Raw genomic sequence first — 23,436 nt, 5'->3', positions numbered from 1 at the left:
GGCCTTCAGTGGGTATTGGGACCCAATACTATGTCGTCTCCTACATTATCATTCTCTTCTCTCTCTCTCTCTACTCTCTAAAGTTGATGCTAAAGATTCTCACCACATAAATGTATAAAGAAGGCCCTATTGTGCGTTATCACGATCAAGCTCAGTATATGGGCATGGGGAATCTATTCTTCACTGTTAGCTTATTGAGCGCCCGGTAATCCGTAAGCGTGCAGACTTATCCTTCATTTGGACGAACAGAATGGGAGCGGCAAAAGGTGAGGAAGATGGTCAGACAAATCCAGACCGGAGTAGTTGGGCTAACTGCTACTCCAGCTCGCTCTCCAAAGCCTTAGAAAGGTGGTAGGGAAACTTGCTTGGAGGTTCTGAGCCAAGAACCAACTCTATGCAATGGTCCTCGGGTCTACTAGGTGGGAGAGTAGGTGGGAGAGCGTCTCGCAGCATGATGCTGCTGTATTGAGACAAAAGACCAACCATCCGCTGCTCCCCTGTGGGTGCTACTTGAACTGCATTAGACTGAGAGCGGACATATAACAACGCACACTCTGCTCCTTTCTGATGGCTCTTTGGGCCTCAATGTGGGAAATGACTGGAATGCTAGAAATGCTCCAATCCCCGCGAATCATGAGAGGCTCAGGAAACCTTCAACTATGTTGAAAGTGTCCTACCTCCAATCAGGATTGGGTGCATACTGCCGAAACCACTAGATCTCGAGGATCATGTCACACCCTAAAAAAGGGGGGAGAATGAAATCTCGCTCGAATGTGGCCCATTGAACTTGAAACTCAAATTGCTAAGCCTTATGAGTGATGTGTGTACGTAGACCAGGGGTAAACCCGTCCACATCTAAGTGATAAGGAACCAAGGTACAGCTCATCTTGGTAGCCAACTGTGGAGAGATGGCATCCTTAGAATGCCCATGTCAAAGAGGACAATGAACTACTATCCCTTTGCAGTGCCATAGGCACGGATGAGAGCCTTTGTCTTGTCCTCAACCTCACCCTCTTGCTTATTATCAAATACCACTGGTGGCACTGAATTCAAAGCGGATAAAAGCTAAACGGCATTTGAGGCTGATGGCAGAGATGTGCACGATGATGCTACGGTTGCTACTGTGGAAGTGGATGCCTTAGCAAACTCTTCGGCCTAGAACTTAGTGCAATCTTTCTTCCCGTGTCCCAGAGTGTGACAGAAGAAACAACGGTTCTCTATCCTATATCGTGTCTGTTCATCTAGCTGGAGATAACCTCCAGTGATGCCCTCCTTAGCTTTTTCATCAGGAGTCTTCTTGGGCGTAGAATCTTTCTTATTGCCTAATTGACCTGAAGAATTTTTCTTTTGCTCCTTTTGGCCTTTGACGTTCCCAAATCATACTACCATGACCAGCAATCGAAATAGTAACAATATCTTCTTGTGGTTCAAGCAATCCTCAACGATACTCACTCATCGAGTATTGGCCGGACACCGTATGAGGCAGCATTTGGTCGCTAGTTCTCATCTCTTTTGACGAGACAGGTGTCACCATCTCTTGAGGCCAATAAAACCACCGAGATATTCTCGAAAATCATGGAGCCACTTAAGGAGCGCCTTGCTTAGGCTCAGGAAGTATATACCTGGCAAGCCAACACATCCAAGCGAGATATCAACTTTAAGGAAGGGTACTGGGTATATCTTCGCATCATGAAACAACGGCTAAAGCAAGTGGGCAAGCGTCGTCCCAAACTATCATTCCGAAGTTTTGGCCCATTTCCAATCATTCAAAAGTTAAGTGATGTCTCTTTAAAGTTAAAGTTGCCGAAAAGTTGGACTATGCATAATGTCTTTCATGTTTCTTGGTTGAAGTCATATATAGGTCCAACATTGCAAGATATATCTGAAGAGCAAAAACCAGATATGATAGAAGAAGTTGAAGTCATAGAGCCAGAGCAAATTCTCCTCCGCAGATGGAAGCATGGATCCAGTCGAACAATACGACAATTCTATATGAAGTTTAAAGACCGTGAAACTCATGAAGCAGTTTGGCTGGATGAGGAGTTCTTTCAGGAGTACCCCTAGTTGTTGGCGGACTACTTGGAAGCCCTAAACCTGCTGCCAAGTTAAGCAGGAGGGAATGTCACGTGCACCCTGCAGTGGGGTACACAGTGAAGTAGAACCTTTTCTAAGATTATTTGTCATATGCTGTGACCCCATTGTGAGCCCTCAGTCCAAGGACAATCAGGCACGAGCGACGTAGATCAGTGTCTGAGCTTTAGAGGTCAATCAAATGTCAATCCTCCTAACCCACTTAGAGAAAGCATCATTCAAAAGCATGTAGTGGTCAATCTTATTATTAGATGCATGTAGTCATTTTAGGTTCAGTCATATAGAAGGGGGCCAGCCCTAAGGCCAACCCCAAGGCAGCCCCAACTTGGGCTAGCCTTGCAAAGGCATCCAAAGCCTTTGCCATAACAGTCGGCCAGCAGCCGACAAGTAATGCTAACAGCCCGACCAGCATCTTATGGGCAACCGACATGAAATACAGCACCCAACCAGCATTTAATGCTGCCGATTGGCATTAATCAATCGTGAGGGTCTTTTTCAGCAGCCGACCGTTCATTTAACAAGTCGTGGGTCTTTTTGCCTCAGCCGACAGCCTCCTATGGGCAACCGACTACAGTCCTGAAGAGGTATAAAAGCATGAACTCAGCCCACATAAATTCATTCAGGTATATTCAGCACAGTACCTTCAGTTTGCAGCATCCAAACATTCCAGGCTAAGAAGGAAGATACTCTTCACATTCAACCAGCATATGTGCAGTCCTACAACTATCTGGACTTGCATCAGCAGCCAAGGAGAGTCTTCAGCAAAGCCTCGCGATATCTGGATACTTAGCCGACGTACGGTCTTCCTCATCCTTGCGTTGGGCATTCATATCATTTGTACTCAGCATTGTACATCATTTCTCCAAAGAATAATATAAGCAAATACTCCTGTTTGCGGCAGGGGCGGGGGCGCCTTCAGTGGGTATTGGGAACCAATACTGTGTCATCTTCTACATTCTCATTCTCTTCTCTCTCTCTACTCTCTAAAGTTGATGCTAAAGATTCTCACCACATAAAGGTATAAAGAAGGCCATGTGGTGTGTTATCACGATCAAGCTCAGTGCATGTAACCTTCTCCAATGCCATTGAATGTTGTACGGCACACTAAGCAATCCCTCTTGTTGAGCTTCCCCCACTGTACTTACAACCTTTCTTGCTTGAATCTCTTGTCGGCATACTACCTACAAGTTCTCCCAATACTTCCCGCAATTAGCATTCCACTTGATGAAGAACTCTCTTTCCATTATGGAGAACATATTTGTCACGTGCACACCTTCCAACGGTTTGACGTGGACATGTCCTTACTATTAAGCCACTTTAGAGGGCATGTTTGTGGCCAAGTCTTGGTCGATTTTGGGGCTTTTCAACCATTCCATTGTATTTGGTTGAAGCGCCCAGTGAGCGGCCAATTACACAAGATGGATGTAGATCAACCTATAACCAATGGTTTACACCTTTGCCTATACCCTTAGCATAAATGTATTAAATCCAATGACACACACTAAGTGATGGATGTAGATCAACCTATTCTCAACAATGGCCATGTTGCGCTCAATGCAATTGCCATCAAGATTGAACCACCCAGCTTGGAATGGGCCCACCTCCTTTCTAGTAATTGAATTTCGAAGCAGACCATAGGTTCCTAAGGTTTTGGCAAGTTCATCAATCTGCTAAAATTGATTTTGTAGCATCTTCCTAAGCCTGTAGCTTTTATTTAGAAAAAGATTTTTTTTATTCAATATTTAGAAAATTTTAGTTGCTTTTTTTATAAAGTTTTTAATGTCCTAAATACTTTAACCCTTACAAAAATACCCATTTATAGTTCCAAAAATACAAAAGGGAAGTTCACAAAGGTTGTTAATTGACCCTGTAAAGCCCTCTTCTACTCTCCTTTTTCCTTACTTAGGCCAAACTAGCCTCCACATGCATTCACAAAGTTAACGTCTCTAATCTTATGGACTTAGTGTTAGGAATTGTGCATCTCAATGTATTTGGGGTATTGCCTATTTACGAGGTTTTATCCATTTATCTCCTATTTAGTAGGTCATGGGCTATCGGCCAGCTTCTAGGAGCAATCGGCCAACTTCCCTTAGCATCACTATAAAGGGGGCCCTCCCATATTCACTTGCTATCCATCTAACCTATTTGACAGGCACATGTTCTACACCATTTGCTGGCTAATATTGCCATTGTAAAAGCCTCTTGCTACACAACATGATGTTCATTGTCTGATGTCTCTCTCTCTCTCTCTCTCTCTCTCTCTCTCTCTCTCTCCTTTGCTCTCCCTCTCTCCTAGCATTGTGCAACTTTATCACTTGGCAAGTTCTTCTTTCTCAACCTTCACTTCGTATTTCATGTAGGCAAGAACACTGCTCTAGATCCAAGGGTAAAGAATTGCTATTAAACCAACGATCAATCACACAAATGAAGGATTTTATCTTCCAAAGATACAAATCTTGCGATCTCTGGTGGAAAGCACTACTTTAAATAGATTCTTTCAGTGCAAACAACTCCAAAGTCCAAGACAGGCCCAAATCAACAGTTCAGAGGAGGCAACAGAAGCAGCCTACACCTACTCGCCAAGTTTGTACCTGTACTGCAGGTTGTACGTAGTGGACAAGAGCCTAAATGCACTATGCACTCAACTGGGCCTAGAGACTAAGCGCACTTCTGCCAGCTGCACCTCGCTGAAGGTTGAATCTCAGCTTTGCAAGGTGGTGGAGCTGTTAGCCCCCTTGAGCAAAGAAGCCTCTTGTCTTAGCTGCCATCTCAAACTCCAAAGGGGGCAGTAAGGCTGACAATTATTTTATTAGTTCCAAATAACTGCAAGTCATGGCCAAAACCTTTTTTTCCAGGTTTCACCTTTTGTGACGGAAATAATTGGTACAGGAACATCGCCATGGCATGCATTACCCATGAGTCTAAAATGATTATGATACTCCATGCCACCTTATTCTTACAAACTATTCCATTGTCCTTTTGATCATAACCCACATTGGTTACGTGATACTTTAACTGGGCATGACACTGAGTACTACTTCTGAACTCAAAAAAACACCCTGTAGTGGTGTATCCTAGCATGCCACAAAGCATTGCCCCTGAACTCAAAAAATGCCCCATGGCGGTGCCCTTAATAATTCCACATCCTCAACTACATACATGTATTAGACCGCACAGGCAATGATCATTGCAACTTGGACAGCGACAATATTTGTCTCTGAACAGGCCATCAGTGTATACCTTAATGTAGAAATAGTGTAAACCTAACTGAGTGCCTATCCCACAAGTTTAGATACTAACTGGCACACACCTACACCTACTAGCAAGTTAATATATAAAATCTACCCCTAGTTTCTTACTGAATAAATCCAACAATTAAGTTTCTTTGCGAATTTGATAGCTTACTGAAACTAAAATTTTGGGAGTCGTACCACATATCCTCAATCTCAAGGCAAAGGTTTGTGTAAGAAATGGAAAGAGACAGGGGAGCTATCATTAGCATTGAGAAAAGATCAGCTTCCGCTCTTTCATAAGGCTTTCTGTAGATGATGTTCCGAGTGATGCTGCTACAACAGAGAAATAAAGAGCAAGAGTGTGATATGAGAGAGGGAAAAAAACAAAAAAGACTCGCCAGGATATGCAGGGATTCTCAAGATGTGGCTACGAGGACCCCTTGAGCTGTGCCTTCTCTGCTGCGGTCGTCGTCTTTACTGCTGGCAATGTCGTCGGTTTTTCTGATCTTGATCTTGTACTTGGCTTCGAAGTCAGCCAGCTCTTTCTTCTTCTTGAGGAGGGCTTCGGAGAGGCGGGCGATGACCTCCTGAAGGCCTTCCTTGTTGCGCTGCACGGCGGGCAGGACCTCCCCGACCGTCCTCTCCACCAGGACCCCTCCGATCATGCGGAAGCACTTGCGCCCTTCGTCCAGGGGCTGGATGGCCCCGATCACCAGCGAGTGCTCGCTCAGCTCCATCTCCAGCTCCGTGATCTTGGAGTAGAGCTGGTTCAGCTCCGACCTCAGAATGCTCCATCGCCCCGCCACCGCCTGCTCGTTCGGAAGCTCGCTACTTTCTTTGCTCGAATCCGCCATTTTCCCTTTTATCTTTCCCTTCCTTTTCCGAGTGAGAGAGAGGGACAGCGTGAGAGACTCGTATTGGAGAATTCTGGAAGAGGGGTTTTTTTTTTTTTCAATGCACTCAACGTTTGGGGCCATCACTATTTATTAGATGGGTTCAAACCCTTTACCTCACTTTCTGGCTGTGCATGTCTATGGTATGTGTGAACAAGCTAGATATTGATGGATTGGGTTTGATGTTACAGAGAATGCAGAATGGCATCAAGTGATTATTGTATTTGCTTGGGGCCCCTCTTGCATACTAGGGATACCTAATTTTTAGTTGAAATGATGCAGGTCTATTTAGATGTGAAGCCTAAGCAAGTGAAGTTTGGTCCTAAGACCAAAAGGTGGTATCTGAAAGAGAAGTAGGTTGATCATACATTTGTGGCCTTTATAGCGAATCTTGTGGGGACAAGACCCACTATTAAGATCTGATCTAGAAAAGGGGATGTGTTGGAAAAACAAACACCCAGAGGGTGTACCACTGAAGCTATGATGGAGGCTTGTATTCAGCTGAATTACCATGTGTCTTGGGGGCAATCCTCCTTTGTAATGGAGGATGATAGATGGAGCTTGTTATGTAGATTGTTGAATGATGGCAAAGAGTGAGTAGGGATTGGGGGGTGGGGGGTTTCAGATGGTATAGAGGATCTTAATGTAAAAAATATTTTACATTTATAGGGATAAATCGAATAGGCAAAATATATATATATATACATATATATATATATATACATATATATACATATACATATACATATATATATATACATATACATATATATATATATACATACACACACACACACACACACACACACACACACACACATATATATATATATATATATATGTATATGTATATATACATATACATATATATATATACATATGGCACAAAATGTTTTTTCCTTTCCATTAAATATATTATGTGAGATTTTTAAGAATAAAAGTATTTTTCTAAGGTTTCCTTTTAGTAGATAAATGCTTGAAAAAGTCAATGAAATGATGACCCCCATATCCTCTCTATTTAAGGAAATAAAATGATAACCCCCATATCGTTTCTTTTTCTCTTTTTTTGGGACCAATAATTATACACACACACACACACACACATATGTGTGTGTGTGTGTGTGTGTGTGTGTGTGTGTGTGTATACACTTATGCATCATTCCTATCACATCCAATCCAACATCTAACACATTCTGAAACACAATACAGTTCTTAGAAATCCAAATTTCCCACAAACAACAAGCTCTGATGATACTGAATAGAACATCTACAGCCTCCCATTAGAAGCCCATTTACCCAGGATCCAGTCCCCCCAACTTAGTCTGAATCCCTAGCCCAAGCTTAACCCATTTAATTATTTTTTCCCATGCTCCTCTGATGGTTAGGTAGTTCCAAAAAGCGTGTTTACCATCTTCTAAAGTAGATCTACATCTGAGGCAACACCCACTGGTGAAATTTTTTTGCACTAGCTTCACTCTAATAGGTAGAGCCCACATGCATACTCTCCACAAAAACACTTGGAATTTAACAGGGATATGACATTCCCAAAGTTCTTTCCATCTCTTTTTCTAGCAGCCAAGACTCCAACTCACCTTCCAAATTTTGTTGCAATATTCCACATTCATCTCCCCTTTTCGTAATTCTACATATAGTACCCTGGTTGTGCCTTCAGTTTGACCCCATTAACCCAAGCCCACCAGTCTTTAATCCAAGAAGACTCATCAAAAGCAATAGAGAACCATCCCACCTGGACATGCATTAGCACCTATCTCATTAAGTCCCTTTCCCTTGTAGACAAATCAAATTCCTGTTGCAGTTGATCAAACTCTTTCCACCCCACAACTAACCCATCCTAGCACAATCAACCAACCTTTTTAGCCCTCTATTATTCAGTTTCCTTGCAGAATAAGTGTCCAAAAGGCCCAATGGTGCATTGAATTTATGAGACCATAATAAACCCAAGTTGAGCATTGAGTTCCCTGAGGCTCTACATCCCCCATCCCAATACATTAACGCATCCTTCCAATTCTTACACAACCACTTGCAAAAGGGGGAACCAATCACTTTCAAAGGGACATAAAAGAACAGTTTTTCCTTCCATCCCAAACTCTACCAGCTCCCTTTTGACTGAACCAAGGAGGTCTCCACAATTTCCTAACCCAAGGAGGCCTCCAGAACTTCCCTTACCATTACTGTCCATACTTCTTCTTGACGTAAGCACTTAGGGAGAAGCAAAGCCACCCTTGCTGAAGTTTGAGTTGGTAAATGCACAATACCAATCCCCCCTTCACCCTTTGGTACAAACAGTTTGCCAGGCTAGCTAGGTTGGAGCATTCCTAGTACCTTTACCAATCCCCCCTTCACCCTTTGGTACAAACAGTTTGCCAGGCTAGCTAGGTTGGAGCATTCCTAGTACCTTTACCATTTCTCCACAAAAAATTTCTTACGGGACCCAAAATTCTCTTCCAATGGCCTTTACCAAATTCTAACACAGGGCATAAAAACATTATATATGCATTCAACACAGTGTTGTGAACAACAATTCTGTCATGAAAAGGAATTCTAATCCCTTCCCACTTCTTTAACTTTCCTATGAATCTCCAGTCCACCAATTGTTTATTTGTGACATTCACTCCAAAAGGAACTCCCAGATGTTTGACAATTCTTTTAACAACCTCACATCCCCACATTTCCTAGTTAAAATCATTGTCTTCAAATAGACTTATAATTCTTGACTTTTAGATATTGCACCTTGATCCAGAAGCATCTGCAAACTCATGTATGATGCTTGAAGCATGTCTCATATTTTCATTATCAACCTTCAAGAACAACAATGAGTCATCACAGCAAAGCATTGAATGACTAGCTTCTCATTGTATCTCAGTCTTAACCCAGTTATAATCCCTTTCAAACAGGCATCTTCCAAAGCGACAATCAAAGGATGAGAAGCAATAGAAAACAATAAGGGGGCAAGAGGACATCCTTGTCTCATAGATCTATTAATAACAAAACCTCCAATCACTCTACCATTCAGCAAAACATTAGACTAGCTTCCCCATGTGAGAGTGTACATACAAGTAGCCACTTTGGGCCCAAAACCTGATTTTTCCATCACTCTAGCCACCACAAAGGACCAATGCACTCTATCATAGGCTTTTTCCAAATCAAGTTGTAGCATGACACACTTCTGATGGGTTTTTAGAGCAATGTCTGTGCCCAGCATAGCTACAAATATATTATCATAAATTGACCTACCTTTGATGAACCCATGCTGCCTTTTAGATATATCACCTCTTGCAATACAGGGGTAATCCTAGTGGCAATGAATTTGGCCAGAATTTTATATATAACTGTTAACAAAGTGATTGGTCTCCAATGCCCAAATCTACTACAATCATATGCCTCTAAAGGGGACCTGGCACTATGCTGATTGGTGGGATCCTACGATGGATCAGTTTCCAACTAGGAAGCTGAGAGTTAATAACCAGGATAATCTCTTTGTTGACTACACTGAACAAGCCATTGATAGATTAAAAACTAGAGGAATTATTGTAGGTTCATGGAGAATGTTTGCTAATGAGATACAAGGGATCATTAGGGTTGTGGGGAAGTTGAGAGCTGAGGAGAGAAGACAGGAAAGGAGAAACTGGACTAGACAATTGGAAAAAAGAAAAGACAAATAGACAGACTCAATGAGGATGAAATCACTGAAGTTTTCAGGTGCCAGAATGCCTTGAAACAAGAAGATGATGAGTGTGTTAGAAAGGAAGAGAATCGGATAAGATGAAAAACCTTTAACAATAGAAGAAAGCCTAAGAATTTTATGTTTAGGCTTGCTGGGGAGGAAGAATAGTAGAGAATGTTGAGAAAACGTGGTGCTCATGCTAGATTAAGTGTGTGGAGGTGAGAGACTCACAAAATACAAGAAAACTATCTTGCTTATTAAGTTGTTTATGAATACAACTAGGCCTTGCTCAATACAAAATGCCTCCTAGCTTCACCTTTAAATAGGTGAGCTAGTGGACCTTAAGTCCATTCACACACACACCCTTCTCGTACCCTTCTACATGACCTTAGTCTTTTAATACCCTCCCTCAATACCAACTATGAAAGAATTGGAATAGGTGGTATTGGACATAGGTTGCCTTTATAACATTAGGCGTACAAGGTTTAGGAATATAGGTGTTGTTACATTGAGATTTAAAAGAGGTGCTCAGAGGAGTTAGAGGTTGATACAAAGTTAGCCTCTATCTCTTTGTTAGGACATTTAGAAGTGATATGTCCCGTTTGTTTACACTTGTTACATTTCATTTTATTGGGATATTTGATCCAACAATTATTTGCCAAATGACCCACCTTTTTGCAATGGGCACATTTTACTTTGACCACTTGATGTGACAAAGCTTGTTCGATATTCGATGAAGTGGTTGCATTTGAAGATTCAACTCCTCCCTTTGGCCTCTTTTCTTTATCAAGACAAGATTGAATGACTCCTTCGAGGGTGGGATTAGGTATGTTCTTCAGGGTGGTGACTAAGGTGGGGTACACCTTCTTGACTGCTTTTAGCAAAACAGCCACTACATCATCTTCATCCATTCTCTCATTCACTGATGCAAGTTGAGAGCCATAAGGCCCTTCAAGTGAGAGATGAAGGCTCCAATGCCGTCTCCCTCTTTGAGTTCCAAGCTGAAAATTTCAATTTTGAGTGAGATCTTGGAATTCTTACCACGAGCTCCATAGAGCTTATCAAGCTCATCCCATTTCTCCTTTGCAGTTCGGAAGCTGGTCCACATGGTGAATGAGAGCCTCATCAAGATGAAGCATGATGATGGCTTGTGTCCTCTCATCATCTTCAATATCTTCAGCCTTTGTTCAATCAATAACCTTAGTGCCGGAGATGAATGGCCAAAAACCTTTGGACATCATCTTGTCCTTGACAAGGACTTGCCAAGTGTGGAAACCCTCTCCCGAGAACTTCTTAATTTGGGTGTTTTCCTTTGACATTGGGTATTGAAGGAAGTTATTAGAAAGTAATGGGCTGATTTATGAAGAAGAAACAAACCAAAAATTTATAATATTTAGGCTTAATAAGAAAGAGAGAGGCTTATGAGAGTGCAACAACCCTAATCAATTCAAGGATGTTGCATAAATAGGAGAGATTAAGATGGTAAATATATGGTTTAGCATTTAGGGTTTGTGCCCAACCATGAATACTAATTTAGAAAGCTTAATTAGTGTTAAGGAACACTTTTCTTTGGTGATTAAAATCACCATTAGTGTTTAGCAACACTAGTAGTGCTTAAAAGCACATGAGTATCTAATGATACTTGTGTTGGTGATTAGATTCACCATTAGCATTCACGAACACACTTAGTGTTTAAAAACACTCTTAAGAGGCTCTTCTTTGCTGGATTAATAGAATGATTAGTGTTAATCAACACTTATTAGTGTTTATAAACACTTTTGACAAAAGCTTGAGCAAGCTTCCATGGAAAAACCAGTAGGCGCCTGGTTTTTTCCTTCCACTGAGAGCTCTACGCCTCCATTTCAGCTAAGATTTGAGCTGTGGATAGGGGAGACAATGGGATTCAAAAGCCTTAAGCTAATGTAGCTTGAAAGGCTCCACACAAGGCAAAAATGTGTACGGCATTCAGCTCAATTGAAAAACGCGCCAGTTTGCTAATAGCACAATGTTGGGCGTAGCAGCGCGAATAATGCGACTGTGAGTACATGGGCTGATGCGCCTTGGGCTAGAGAAGATATCTCCTGAAGAAATCAGGCGCTGAAACGTCTTCTACAGCTCTCCCCATGTCCTCCACTGACGGCTAGTGCAGAATGGCTATGGAGGTTGAGAAGATAAAGTTCAAAAAATGGAGATTTTCCACCACACAACCTAGCTCAAGATACCATGTTGAGAAAAACGTGGTGGAAGGGATATGTGAAGGAGATTGCTTATTAAGTTGTTTATGAATACAACTTGGCCTTGCTCAATACAAAATGCCTCCTAGCTTCACCTTTAAATAGGTGAGCTAGTGGACCTTAAGTCCATTCACACACACACCCTTCTCCTACCCTTCTACATGACCTTAGTCTTTTAATAGAGAAGTTATGGGTGAGATTTTAGATGAGAGAGGGCAACAGATAGAGGGCATTGGGCTAATTGCAAAGAATGGGTAAAATTTCTTGGCTCTATTCTTAATCTTAAAGAGGACTATTCTCATAAAAGGTTTCAAGCTGAGAATAAGCTTCTTGGGCTGGTTAATCATAGTGTGGATTTTGATAAAGCTAGATGGCTGGAGAGAGATGTGGACATTGAAGAATGTTGGGTGGCACTCTTGAAGTTAGGTAGGGAGAAAGCCCTAGGCTAGGATGGTTTGACTGTTGAGTTCTTTATTGCCTTATGTCCTTCCTTGAAGGACATAGTCTGGGAGGTTTGTAAAAATAAGGCCTTCAACTCTGGCACCTTGGATAAAGACTTCAAGGAAGGGTTGGTGAAGTTGATACCTAAACAAGTATCCCGAATTCACCCCCCATACATAACCGTCCAATCCTTAAACATGTCCCTCTTCAAGACTTTAGCCCCAAACAAATTATGTTCCTAAATTGCTAAAATAGATAATCCCCACCCTTTAACTAACCCCCAAAACAAAGCATTCTTCTTCTCGTCTTTAATGCCTTTAACATTCCAGGTACATCCCGAAATGTCCCTAAACTTAGTCATGTCAAAGCTATTTTAGGCACCATCTCCACCTCCTCCCCTTCCCCTTGTACTTCTCCCTCTCTCTGTATTCCATTCCAGGCTTCATCCACTCGGCAATTGAATCTCTTAATAGAATAATTACCACTATCTTCCTCTCCGAGTAGATTATAAGGGTTAAATAAAGCAATGGGCTCGAGCGGCCCTGTGATTTATTCCCCTTCCCATTCTTCCCTAATTGGCTCACTTTCCTTCTTGCTTCATCCTTGGTTTGTTTGAGATTAAGTTTCCCTTTTGCCTTAATCCAGTTCTCTCCCTAATTGCCCCTTCTCACCCCCTCATAGATTTTCTCTTTCCCTTTCCCCTCTTCCACTTGACTTGTAATGGGTTCAATTTCCTTAACACTGTTTTCTCCCCCTATCTTGCCTATTGCTTTATCCTTACCTTCAGGTTTCTCAAGAAGCGACCCTATGCAGTTCTTTACACTGTGTCCAAATCCCCCACACTTGACGTAGGCTCCAAGGAAGGGGCCAAATTTTGAACCTAATTCTAATTTACCTAGATCTCCTAAATCAATTTCTATGGACTTTAGAGTCTCAATCCTAGTATTCCACAAAATATAAACACTATAAACCTGTTTACCCCCGGCATCCTCCCTAAGTATATATAACACAGGACTCAACGCCCTAGCAACATCCCGCAAAGCAGGTCTAAGCCAAGGCAGGGGTCCAAAGATTTCAACCTATACCGGGTAGGCCTACTGAAAGACTCCTATTCACATCAAACATAGGATGGAAAGGAAACACATGCACCAACCTATACCGGGGTCCAAAGATTTCAACCTATACCGGGTAGGCCTACTGAAAGACTCCTATTCACATCAAACATAGGATGGAAAGGAAACACATGCACCAACCTATACCGGGTAGGCCTACTGAAAGACTCCTATTCACATCAAACATAGGATGGAAAGGAAACACATGCACCAACCTATACCGGGTAGGCCTACTGAAAGACTCCTATTCACATCAAACATAGGATGGAAAGGAAACACATGCACCAACCTATGGCCCATGAAGAGTGGAGTTTTCATAAGTAGCTCAGAAACAGATTGCCCTTTAATGAACAAAACGTCGAAAAAACCCTTCCATAGGTAAAACACATTAGACACCACTCTATCATGTAGAACCTCCTCTTGCAACCACTTACCCACCTTTGTCTTAGTAGGATGTTTACAAGGATAGAAAAGGATCACACTACAAAGAGAAAACAGCCCAATCTGATGCTTGATCAACTGAGGGTTCACCCTCATGCATACCTTCCTTCCTTGAATCTGAACATGCGAATCAAGTCTTGCGTTTAGCCAATCAAGAACATTTTTCTTCCTCTCCCTGTCACCACCTTCTTCGTCTCACGAGGTCACTTCATGTCCTCTGTCTCCTCCAGTTCCCAATCCCCCCAGCCCTTGCCATGCTCGTCAACTTCTTGGAGGCACAAATTAGCCATCCTAAATGTGCATACACGCACAAACAATTGGGTGCCCCTTCGACGTACAGGGACATGCGTCCCCACACGCGTCAAATTAAATCACCCACTCCCATATAGTTCACACTTCTCTATAAAAAGGGCTCAAGGAGGGAGAGAGAGAAGGAGGAGAGGGAGGGGTGGCTTCTAAGGTTGTATTAATTAAATGCCATACATATCATATCAAGTGATGGGACCCTAGCAGTATAGCAATAGGAACTTCGGTAAAAAATTCAAGCCTAAGAAGGCGGTTGGTGTGAACATTCATGAAGGCTCAGGAAGCTTCCGGATTCTTCCATGGAGGCGATAAAAAGAATGATGAGGCATTTAAACTTAAGGGCAAGAGCCCTCCGCGAGAGAGAGAGAGAGAGAGAGAGAGAGAGAGAGAGAGAGAGAGAGAGAGAGAGAGAGAGAGAGAGAGAGAGAGAGAGAGAGAGAGAGAGAGAGAGAGAGACGACTTTATTGGTTACTCTTGCGATTGAATCTTGGATTGAATGGTATATGTAGTATGGAACAAGAGAGCAAGAGGTTGGAACAAGCATTGTAATGTTTTTTTTAAAAGAATTACAATTAAAAGAGAGAGAGAGCTCACTTTCCTTGACCCTGCACATTGAAAAGAGAGAGAGCCACAGAGAGAGAGAGAGAGAGAGAGAGAGAGAGAGAGAGAGAGAGAACGTGAATGTACAGACAAAGAGACAAAATCGTATTCAAGTCTGAGTTCTAAAAGGAAAAAAAATATTTGTATATATATGCTAAGGTTGATTTAGTAAGGTCATAACCTTAGCATATGTGTTAATTTAATAAGGTGATAGCCTGTATTAATTAATTAATACAGGCTAAGTCTAAATATAGAAGAGGCTCTCACTTTTGGGCAAGATAAATCCAAGAGATAGATATAAAAGAAGCTTTACACCCACAATGGACCATGTTGGTTTTCTTTTTTACTATGCAAGTGCAAAGATTCAAACTCGGAGGCAAGGGTGCTATCGCTAGGATAAACCCCAAGAGGTAAGGGTGGGAGACAAGGGCACTACCACTAGGAATACCCTAATTATGGGGGAAGGTTTGATGTCTTGCCCACCCAATCAATCACCTTATACTTGTGTAAAAGCAAGGTTAGAGTGATCGTTCTTATTTTTTCCCTAACAACTCGTAGAAAAAGGTTAGGTGGAAAATATTATCCTCTCTAAAACGAGAATGCTGGGCTATGATTTCTCAATCGATAGGTTCTTATTGATTGTTTGGATGCTAAGCATGTCGACCTAGGAGTCAGACCTAAAGCTGGACGAAAACTATTTATCCCATAAAATGTACCACCTATACCGTTCCTTTTAGATAATCAAACGTCGTGCCAATTCTGAGGTACATATAAACATGATAATTGTGAGTACTTATCCTTGAGTGTGTATTATTTCGATCAATATATCACCTATCGTTTCGAGAATGTATCAATTGTCGGATGGGCATGACATTTCTATTGCATATAAGATGCCTACGGTGGTTTTTCATATTCTATGTTATTGGTATTGATGCCTATAGTGGTTCTTCCTATTCTATGTTACTAATGTTAATGACTATAGTAGGAAGAGGTAGGAGTAAAAGTTTTGATTCACATAAACTTCTTCCCCATTCAAGAACATTGTTTTGATGTCCAATTTGTGCACTTTCCATCCATGATGAGCTGTCAAAGCAATAATAAATCACATAGTGACCATATGGGAAGTAGGAGTAAAAGTTTCGTCATAATCTCTTTTTGTTGGGCGTGGCCTTTTCCAACAAGTATAGCCTTGAATCTAAATAGATTCATTTTCCTTTCTCTTGATTTTGAAAACCCACTTAGTGCCAATAGCTTTCTTACCAAATGGTAGTCCACTAAATCCCAAGTATCAATTTTTTGAATGGAATGAATTTCATCTTACATGGCTTTCACCCAATTTGGATGTTCTTGAGCTTCTTCAAAAGACTCAGGTTCATCTACATCACATAGAGAACTAATAAATGCAAACTCAACAATATCTGCTGAAGAAGTGGTTCGAGCACCGAAACTAATTTTACTTTACAAAGGAGCAGACAATTCGCTAGGTGCTTCTAACCCATCTAGGCATAACCCTAGATTTATTGTGATTGCTGATCTTTCAACATTTACTACATCTTCTAGTTGATCTAAAGTTGGTGCATTGATTTCTTAAGCATTCCTCCCTTGCAAACAAGGGGTCAGTAGCCAAAATTTGCTCAACAAAGACTAGCATAGGTAATAACCCGTCAAACATGTTTGAAGAATTGGCATAAGCATGCTTATGCTTATGCCAATTCCATCAAACATGTCCAAAGAATCGACATAAGCATACTTATTGAATTCCATCATTGGTGGTGGATAGATAGAATCCTCTGCAAAAATGACATCCCTAGTGATAATAATCTTCTTAGTGAGAGGATTATAGAGATAATAACCTTTGCTTTCAGCACTATAACTAATAAAATGCATTTCACTACCTTCTCATCGAGCTTAGTTATGCTTTGCGCTAGCACATGTGTATATGCCAAACAACCAAAAACCACGCATGTGTTCAACCTTAGATTTTTTATTGAACCAAGCCTCATAAAGAGTGATAGTATTCAAAGATTTAGTGGGACACCTATTTATTAGCACACATAAGTAGCACAAAGAATTGCTTCTATCCAAAACTTCTATGGAAGCTACTAACCTTTAACCATCATCTAACCATCTCCGTGAGAGTCATGTTTTACCTCTCAGAAACACCATTTTGTTGTGGTGTATAAAAAGTTGTAAAATGATGCTTAATGCCTTTTTTGTGCCAAAAAATCTATGAATACATTGGACATATATTCCCCCCCTTTGTCTAAAAGGAGAGCTTGAATCTTTAAGCCAATTTCACTTTTTAGCATAGCAACAGTGTTGAAAATGAGAAAATACCTATGATCTTCTTTCATAGGGTAAGACTAGTTGTACTTGTTGTAATCATCAATAAATGTAAGAAAATATAAGTTTCATCCCAAAGAATTAGTCCACATTGGACCCACACACATCAGTATGTGTGAGCTATAATTTGTGGTGTTAAAAATGAGAAAATACCTATGATCTTCTTTCATAGGGTAAGACTACTTGTACTTGTTGTAATCATCAATAAATGTAAGAAAATATAAGTTTCGTCCTCCCAAAGAATTATTCCGCATGTGTGAGCTGTAATTTGTGAACAACTCTCTGCTACATTCTTTTGGAAATGTTGGCGTGCAAGTTTACCAAGGCTGCATCCCATATCTTGGCGTGCAAGTTTACCAAGGCTTCACAAACATATCTTGGTGATGAATCAAGTTGGTGGTGAATCAAGTTGAGAAAGATTCTCTAACATCCCATATTGCTATAACCACCAATAGAAGTGTGGCTAGACCTAGCATGCCACAGCTGGGCATCTCTTGATTAGTAGTGTCTGCTAGAGAAATGAGCAACACCACACTTGTCATACATGTCCAATTTGTACAAACCATTGGTGGTTAAAGATCCAGTAAGCACAATCTGTTTGTCATGTTCTTTATCACATGGACAATGCATTTATCATCTGCAAATTCAACATTAAGACCCCCCTTGCTAAAGTGGTCACAGAAAGTAGACTCTTTTTAATTCTTGGAATAAAAAGTACATTTTGGCACCAAATATGTTAAGCTAAACATACAACCTTGCACACAAGAGAGGGAAAGAAGAAGAGAAACAACCATGCAAGGGTTGAATCGGAGATATGCACTTAGCCAACCCTAATGAGGGTTAACTCCCCTTTGTGAGGCCACTAGGGGGCTTACTCCACCACCACTTGTGTCACCCAAGTGGAGATTCAAGAGCTTGGTGAAGAGAAAGAAGGAGCGAGCTATGGAAAGCTCAACCTTCACTCCATACCACATGCATGCAACAGGGACTTGGGTAGACAGACAAGAGAGGGGATATGAGAGGAGAGGAGAAGCTTGACATCACCATCCCTAACATGCACACACAACCACAATCAAGCATGCAAACATCAACAATACAAGCAAGCATCCACAAGCCCAAGAGAGTGAGAGAGAGAAAGAGGCAAAACTCAAATGAGACTCATGGGATTGTCCCCTTTTATATTCTATAAAATGTCTTATATACAAGAACTCTCATTTTACAATGGTCGGTCGCCCATTTACAATTGGGGGCCCAAAACTAGCTTTCGAGCTCTATGGACATCTTTTCCTATGATCGGCATTACACAAGCCATAAGCTTGGTCATCCCATATCTCTTTTATCTCTTTTATCATTTAGCGCTTTGTGCAGTTACAAAAAGATAAGTTACAAGAAGCGTAGCCACACTTGAAAAATAATATTAACCAGAGTGGTTAACATACCCTCCTTAGTGGTTAACATACCCTCCTCCCTAATTTAGGTCCGTCCTTGAAAGTAGCCAGATTTAACGATAGTAGATCAAATAGGTTCTGCCAAAATCTTAGTGCGAGTAGGAGTCGCAGGGGGGGGAGGGGCTCAATTGAAGACTCGATAGCTGGTCCCGAAGGTAGTCTCCATCATGTCTTCAAAGGTTTGGAGGCACCAGGCTGGCATCCACATGACACACTCATAGTAGCCAAAGATCTGCTTTAGTGTTGGCCCTTTGTTGATGTGAAAGGCCAATCCTTGTGTGCCTTCATGGTAATGGTTTTAGTCAGGGAATGTATCCAGCAGTGTGATAATCAAATTGAAAAATCTGATAGTGGTGATCATCACATGATCGGGCACTTCATTATATATTTTTGATGATTTTGTGGATGGACTTTAACATGCTTTCTTTGGTGCCTGCCTCTATGCCTCCTTCTCACAGCGGCTTTGCGTTTGGCCTCTTCAACCTCTTGCTCTTTGGGGGTAGGGTCCTGGTGGCTGGACTAGGGGAATGGACTCTTTGCCTTTGGGGTCTAAGTGATGCTTTGGTGGTGGTGATTGGGGGGAGCCAGAGAGATGGAGACTACGTCTGGTCCATTGAGCTACACGGCCCTTGGAAGCTCCTCCCACCGTGTGGCGTGGTAGAGGACTTTGGTGAGGAGGGTGGCAGTCGCGAGCTTGCCTTGGGGGTTTGAACAAACTTCATGTAGCTCCTTATGTAAATATTTCGCCCAATTGACAAGCGTCCCCTGCTGGTGGACTCTGGCCAATGTTGACAGGCTGCATCTTCTAAATCTGTTAGTCCACCTGGTGGGGTTAATAAAAAAGATAGGACCCTTGCTGGCATCACAAGCTCTTCCTGAGTAATGTTGCCTCCTTCCATGCCGTCTTTGGTGGTTGTGCGCCTGAAAGTTCCTTTTGTCAGCCGCGGGGCATTGGTAAGCCACATATATGGTTGGTCTAGTCAGGGAGGTGGAGGGCTTCTCTGATTAGGTATACACTGAGATGAACGGTCTGTGCTTGCCCCTCATTATCTAGTACTCGACCTGTGTGTTGGTTGGCATTGTAAGTCTCTGTAAAATATAAACAATTATAGAGATCAGGTCCCCACGGCTCCATGGTGGGTAGGCCTTCGAGCCCTAGCTGCTCTAGGCGGGCGGGCTGCGATGAAGGATCAGCTGCAATGGCCCTGTAGCATGGTCCACTGAAGTAAACTGCTTATGCTCCACTTTATGATTATTCTTCATGAATGAGTGGACCGTGTGTCCGCTAACTTGCTTCATCAGCTGCTCCCCCAAGGGAGATAACTGGGTCGGCGGGTGGCAGCCATACTCCTCGAAGCGCCCCCCACCAAGCGCTTCTTCCTGAGGGTGGCATGCTTGAGGACTTGGAGTGAGGAGTCGGATGTGTCGGCCGTGGTGAGGGAGGGTGGTTAGAAAGGGAAAGCTTGAGAAAAAAAATTAGCAAGAGTTTGGGTAGGCTTAAAGGTGAAAGTGAGGAAATGAGGGGGTGGGGCCCATATATATAGGTTCCAGAAGGACACGACCATGGCAAGAGGATGGTACAGTTGCGGCATTGCTAGGAAAGGGGCATACCATTTGGATCGGTGTTTGGTATGGGAGTGGCATCTATTTAGAATGGGCATACCAACTAGTTTGAATGGCCGTGGTGACAATTGGAGCTAAGGATGGAATGGCTGTGGCAACGCTGAAGGAGAATAGAACGACCGTGGCAACGTTGAAGGAGAATAGAACGGCCGTGGCACTTCAAGTGGAGGTTGGTACGACCGTGGCAACTTTGAAGTTCTGAATGGTCGAGTTGTGGCAAAGGTAGAGGTGAATGGTACAATCGGCAAATTTGGTATGCCATGGCACACAGGATTTGTTTTTTGAGGGCACCTTGTAAATAGGTTTTGTACCCATGGGGGCTCTGCTGCCAGCACCCCATTACGGGTTTTGTACTAACTGCGTGCCCAATTTGCCAAATGGACTAGTTTGTTCCAATTAGGTGATGGCGAGGTTGGGATTTCCTTGGGGAGTGCAGAGGCTGGTGACGAGGGAGTATCTGAGATTGAAGAAGTTGATGGTTGATTGGGAGTACTCCAAGGTAGCCTGACAATGACAGGTGGAGGAGTAGCTGACATCGAGGGTATATCTTTGGTAGGGACTGGTGGCTGCTGTTTGGGGGGTAAGGGTTCATCGCGAAGCTTTTGCTTCCCTTTCTCCTATGCAGTCATTATGGTGGCGGAGGCCACTTTGGATTTCCCTTGAAGGGTGGGTGATTGCGAAGTGACAAGAGTGGGGAGTGGGTGCCATGGTGATTTGGGGATCCAAATGTGGTGATTGCCCTCATAGAAATGCTGAGCCTGTAGTAGAGGTTTTGGGATCCACTAGGAGGTTGTTGTTGAGTAAGGTGGAGGGTGTGATTGAGGATAGTTGGGCCTTGGAGAGCATTGGGGTTGGCGTTTGTCTTATACCCTATGGGATTGTGGTTATCGAATTGGCTTCCTTTAAGGGGCACAAGGAGCTCGAGGTGCTAGTGTATAAGGATGAGATTTGGATCGTCGGGGGATCCACAAAGTAGAAGTGCCTAAGGACCAAAGAAAAGAATTAAAAAATTGAATTTTGACACCTCACTGTGGAAATCTCCCCTCATGTAGGCACCTTTTTCTCCAAGGAATTATTTCTCCCCTCATGAAGTAGGCACCTTTTTCTCCAAGGAATTATTTACAATGTGGAACAAAAGTGTGACTGTGTGAACCTCTTGAGATGCACTGTTGTGAACGTGGCAGGAGCATTTTTCAATGGTGGGGCTTCCCCGAGGGAAAGTATGTCTCATGAGACATCAAATTGTAATTATCCCTTGTGTCTACAAGAGCTAATTTTTTGGCGAAGCTCGTCGAGGTGGTCATTCCTAACCATAATGAGCAGGCTTCACCTCCCATTCTTCCTCTTTGAGAGGTCTACCACTTGGGCCATGTTGACCATGATATTTTTTTGCCTAAGCTTGGCTTGCTTCACTTCTTTAGTCTCTTGTTGGGCTACAATTTTCATTTTTGTGGTCCCTTTTTCTTTGTTTTTTGTCATGAATGGCCCTTAGGGTGGTTTCGGTTAGTGGACCATAGTAGTGTTTTAACTTGCTATTGTTGAAATATTCTTCCATTTCAAGCCATTTCGACATCGTCGAGTGTCTCTATATGCACAATGCCTTATCTCAGTGACTAGGAAGGGTCCTAAGCCTCTGAGCTTAAGTTTATTTTTATGTGTTTTTGTGCTGAAGAGGAGGACCATGTCACCCTCGTTCATTTGCTTGTCTTTCAGCTAGTCGTAGAACTATTGTTTACGCCTTAGCTTCTCGACAATCATGCTATATATAGCTATAGAAGGTGTGTTTTGTCAAGCTTTTCAAGCTCCAAAAGGTGACAACCTAATACATTCCTTGTGAGTTTCTCTTGTACAACAATGCGTAAGCTTGGGACCAAGAACTCCATTGGCATAACCGCTTCAGTACCATAGGTCAAACTAAAGGGTGTGGCATTGGTAGCTGCCTTGTAGGAAGTTCTATAGCCCCAAAGTGTTGCTAGCAACTTTTTCTCCCAATAATTGCGGCGGTTGGCCTCCATAATTTTGGTGAGAATGGCACACAAAACTTTGTTAGTGCTTTCAGCTTGGCCATTAACTTGAGGGTAATATGGGGAAGATTTTCTATGATTGAGTGACAAGGAATTCTTGTAAGAGGAATTGTATTACCTCATTAATGAAGTGCATCCATTTTCACTCACAAGCTCAAGGGGGAAACTGAAGTGTGTGATGACTGACTCATATAGGAATTTTGTGGTGGAGTGTGCATTAGCTTACGGCTAGCCCGAGCTTCAACCCATTTGGTGTAATAGTCTAGCAGTGATTATATATTTGGCTTAAGTGTATTTGGTCACAAGACTAATGGGCCCAATGAAATCAATGCCCCACTTTTTGAATGTTGGCAAGGACACAACAGGGTTTAGGGGCATGATGTCTTAAAGCGGGGGATTGTCGCTTGTTAGCATTCATCGCACTGCTTGATGTATTCTGCTGCATCAGCCACATTAAGGTGGGCTATCATAACCTGGCTGTGAGGACTTTGCGTGCAGTGATATCTGCTGCAAAGTGCCCCCTAGCACAGGCAAAGTGAGCCTGTTCTAGAAGGGAGACATATTCATCTTCATAGATACAATGTCTAATAATCTTATCTTTCACATGCGTGTAGAGTTGGCCTGCAACAATTGGTAGGGGGCCACCTGTTTAATGAGGCATCGGGCACGGTCCTTGTTTAGGAGGGGGTCAACTAGTAAGCCATTGGCTAAAAAGTGTGCTACCTCCTCGCCCCTCTCAGGAATTAAACATAATTGGAAGAGAGCGGCATTTGGTAAATCATTATCTACTCCCACAGGTGGCTCACCGTTGGGGATTCTTGACATGTGGTCTGCCAGGACATGCTGTGAGTCCTTCCACACTGTGACAGTGTAGTCGAACTCAAGTAAGATCAGCAGAGCCACCTGGTGATTCTTCCTGTTGTACATGGCTTGTTTACCACAGCAGGTAGTATAAAAGAGAT

The 23,436-nt window shown here is 42.4% G+C and overlaps 1 pseudogene across 1 annotated transcript; it reads right to left on the bottom strand.

The window, feature by feature from the left end:
- Positions 1-5,425: 5,425 nt before the first annotated feature.
- Positions 5,426-6,269, bottom strand: LOC147605647 (prefoldin subunit 2 pseudogene; annotated as a pseudogene). Its single transcript, XR_015265154.1, has one exon. The product of XR_015265154.1 is annotated as a prefoldin subunit 2 pseudogene (transcript).
- Between the last annotated feature and the right edge of the window lie 17,167 nt (positions 6,270-23,436).

This window comes from Cibotium barometz, chromosome 59 (assembly GCF_041138505.1).
Source record: "Cibotium barometz isolate CiBa-2024 chromosome 59, ASM4113850v1, whole genome shotgun sequence".
Lineage (NCBI taxonomy): Eukaryota > Viridiplantae > Streptophyta > Polypodiopsida > Cyatheales > Cibotiaceae > Cibotium > Cibotium barometz.
The sequence above is the reverse complement of the archived record's forward strand: the minus strand, read 5'-3'. Positions and strand labels throughout refer to the sequence as shown.